Raw genomic sequence first — 3908 nt, forward strand, 5'->3', positions numbered from 1 at the left:
CGGGGTTCCAGCGCCCAGCGGGCTCGTCTTTTCCAATGTCAGATGAATCCTTTTTTTTTTTTTTTTTTTTTTTTTTTTTTTTTTTTTTTTGAGACTTGGGTTCTGGCCCTGGCTGTCCCGGAACTCACTCTTGTAGACCAGGTTAAACTCAAACTCAGAGATCCACCTGTCTCTGCCTTACAAGTGCTAGGATTAAAGGCACGGGTAACCACTGCCAGACTCCAACAGTCTTTTCATTTATAAACTTAGAACATTGAGCAGAATGACCACCTAAGGCCCCTCTGGGTGACCACTGAGGGCCCTCTCTGAGGCAAGATCATCCTTGTCCACTCTAACAGTGAGTGCTATTTTTCACTCCCAATCTGTCACCCTGTTCATACATAGAAAATGTCCAGTTTCCCCCATGTTGAAGTCTGGCCATTTTTTTTTTCTTTCAATCGTGGAATTTAAGTGGAAATGGCAGCCACCAGCTATACCTGACACTGGACAGCTCTGCTCATGACACAAATACTTGGTTGTCCACTGAGGTCTATCAGATAGGGGGTAAGAGGACAACAAATACCTTGTTAGGCCCCAAAGGGACCCTGGGTCAAGGAGCCCTGGCTCTTCATGCTGCCCTTTCTGTCTTTGCCTAGTCATCCATCCCTCCCTTCAACAAATGAGTCTGACACATGCTGTCTTTTATGCACTAAAGAGATACAGACTGTAGTGCTGTGTGGGCTTCTGACGAAAAGTGCTATGATGTCACTCATCTCCCCAACCTGTCTCCAACTCTACCTTGTCCCCAACTCACGTATTAACTGCCTAACTGCACATGGGAGCCCCTGAGTGTCACAGCGCCAGCTATGCTGAGAGCTTTAAGCTCCTAATGGTGATGTGACACAGAGCTGGCATGGTGGTGTGTGGTGTAGAAGTCTGTTTCCTGCAGGCCTTGTCAGGAGGACTGACGTGGAAGGTGGGGACAGTGGCCTGAAATCACTAGTTTAGTTATAACTAGCAGAGAAGGTTAGAAGACTTTTATTTTTGCTCTTTATCTTTTTTGTTCGATTGTTTTATTGTATGGGTGTTTTGCCTACATGTATGTTTATACAGCACATGCATGCAGTGCCTCTGCAGGAGGAGTTGGATTCCTTGGGACTGCAGCTGCCATATGGGTGCTAGGAATCAAGCCTACATCCTCTGGAAGAGCAGCCTGTACTCTTAAACACTGAGCCATCTCTCCAGCATCCCCATTTCCCTTTTTTGAGACAGGGTATTATATATCCCAAGCTAGATTCAAACTCACTCTGTAGCTGAGAATGGCCTTGAGCTTATAATCATCCCGCCTCTATCTCCAAGGAGTTGGAATGAGAGGTGTGCACCACCTCTCCTGGTTTTATGAAATTTTTTTTTAATTTACTCTTTTAAAGGGATCTGGACCAGATCATTAAACAAATATCATCGTTACCCTAAGCTTTGTGCTATAAAAGTGAGGCTCGAACAGTCCAATCTGCGATCAGGAGGGAAGGCAGGAAAGCAGCAGGCTAGCAACCAGGCAATTGCAACAGCCAGCGACAGAGCTAGGAGGGGAAGTGCAGGATGTTGCTAAGCCGCAAACAAGGGACAACTCACCCAGACTGGTGAGTGGGGGAGGGGTGTGTTAACTAAGGCCTCCTGGAGGGAACAGCTCGTGCTCCTGGACTGGCTTAATACCTCAGCTACCCAGGTCGAATGTGCTCAGCTGAGAAAGGAAGAGGATCTAGTGCCCCAGGGCAGAAAGGGAACAGTAGCAGGAAAGAAAGGTTCACGCGGTGGAAGAAAGAAGCTGAGGTCTATCGGTCTGAGTCCGTTGAATTGGGAGCTGGGCAAGAGAGGCAGAGGAGATAGAGAAGGTCTCGGGAGTCTAGATCCTTGGGGATTCTGGTATCTTTCTAGGTGGTACTTCCCCTGGTCCTGGAAGTTGAGGTGAGAGACAAAGATGCAGGAAGATGAAAAAAACTAGTAATGAATGATTAGACATCGGTAAGATGTGCAGGTGCATTAATCATCTGGGAAATGCAAATTAAAAGCACAGGGCATAGTAGCCAGAAGCAAGCAAAGCTGAGGGTGGAGTCAAGACCCTCCGCACCATGCCCTGTTTGACCAGATCCCACAACATCTGTGTCCCCTGAGAGCTCAGAGCCCACTGAGAGGGAAGAGAATCCTAGCTTTAGAGAACTCTGTCTCCACCTCTCTGTCTTTTTCCCTAGCCTTAATCCAATTCAGAAGTTCCAACCCCCATCGGAATATTCAGCTAACCCCAAAACGGATTTCTCAATTACCTAGGGCACAGATTTTATAGTTCTAAACCAGTCAGTGAAATCCATGCTGCACTGGACCAGTGGTTCTCAACCTTCCTAATGCTGCAACCCTTTAACTCAGTTCCTCATGTTGTAGTGACCCCAACCATAAAATTATTTTCGTTGTTACTTCATAACTGTAACTTCACCACTGTTAGGAACCTTAATGTAAATATCTGTGTTTTTCTGATGGACTTGGGCGACTCCTGTAAAAGGGTGCAAAGGGATCATGGCCCATAGGTTGAGCTGGGTTGCACTAGAGAGAAGCAACACTGTGGGGTTCAGCAGGCTCACCTCTCTTGAGCCCATCTACAGAATAGGAATAACTGCTGCTTCTAAATGAAGGTGTCCTTGTTCGGTTCCCTTTAGCTGAATTCTTACTGTTTGGAGAGAAAGAGCAGGGAAACACAGCTCTGGCCAGAACTGTTTTCCTAAAGGTGTCAACATTCATAATTTACTTATTTGGTAATAAGTAAAATAAGGTTATAAGATTATTTTATAACCACATCGTTAATAATGCTGTTCGGTCACTGACCCGGTTATCAGTATTTTCTGGCAGCATCTGAGATGCTTATTTAACATTAGACCTTCCAAAGAACAATGTTGGAAAAGCAGGAAGGGGCCTTAGAGCCCTTTGGCCATTCTCAGTTCCCTGTTGAGTAATTGGAGTTTTCAAGCTAGAGATCAGAAGCAGCAAGGCTTCATGGGAGATGACTAAGCACCCTTTGGGCAGAGCCATTAGAGAGCTAACAGGTTCCAGAACTTCAGAGAAAGAAACCAGTCTGGGAACACACATAGGCCCAGTATTGTGGAGTACTCCTGGCAGCTCCGGACGCTATCTCAGCCTTTGCTTGCTGGGTTCTGCAAAGGGCCACACTAAAGAGTTGGGGTGCACTTGGCTTGACTTTTTTCTAAGTACAGAATGTACATACTGCTTCTACTGGAATGCAAGATAGCTGCTTAGACCAGAAAAAAAAATACAATAAAAATTATACCCGGTGTTTAAAAGAGGAAAAAAAAACAACTTACATTTCTCTCACCACCTGGAATGAGTAGTAGAGTATACAGTTGGTGCCTAATATATACTTATTTCTATTAGCTAAATGCTATTAGAAGAAAAAGCACAGAACACAGCCTCTAGGCTCAAAACAATGAGCCTGCTGAAGGCAGTGGTAGCCCAGGTTAAAAGGCCTGTCTACATAAGGGGCACTCAGGGAATTACATTATTCTGGCAAATAAATGTGCATCCATGTTGAAGGGCTTACTATAAAGCTGGTCCCAGAAGACCAGAAGTAAGACCAAGAAATATAACCGCTGCTGGCTCAGCAGACAGAGCCTCGGTGGGAGGAGAGAGGAGGAGGAGGTTACTTTTCGCTAGGCTAGATACCTGTTTATTTCTTTTGAGTTTTGGAGAGATGACTCAGCAGGTAAAACCTGCCAAGTTGAGAGTCTGAATTCAATCCTTAGCCTCCCTAAGTGGAAGGCGCGCACACACAACACATACACCGAATAATTCACAAATTAAAACTTAATGTCATTCCTCACCCAGCAATATTTGTCCTGCAATAGGAGGGAGAGAAAATTGGGGCT

Source organism: Mus pahari, chromosome 10 (assembly GCF_900095145.1).
Source record: "Mus pahari chromosome 10, PAHARI_EIJ_v1.1, whole genome shotgun sequence".
Classification (NCBI taxonomy): Eukaryota; Metazoa; Chordata; class Mammalia; order Rodentia; family Muridae; genus Mus; species Mus pahari.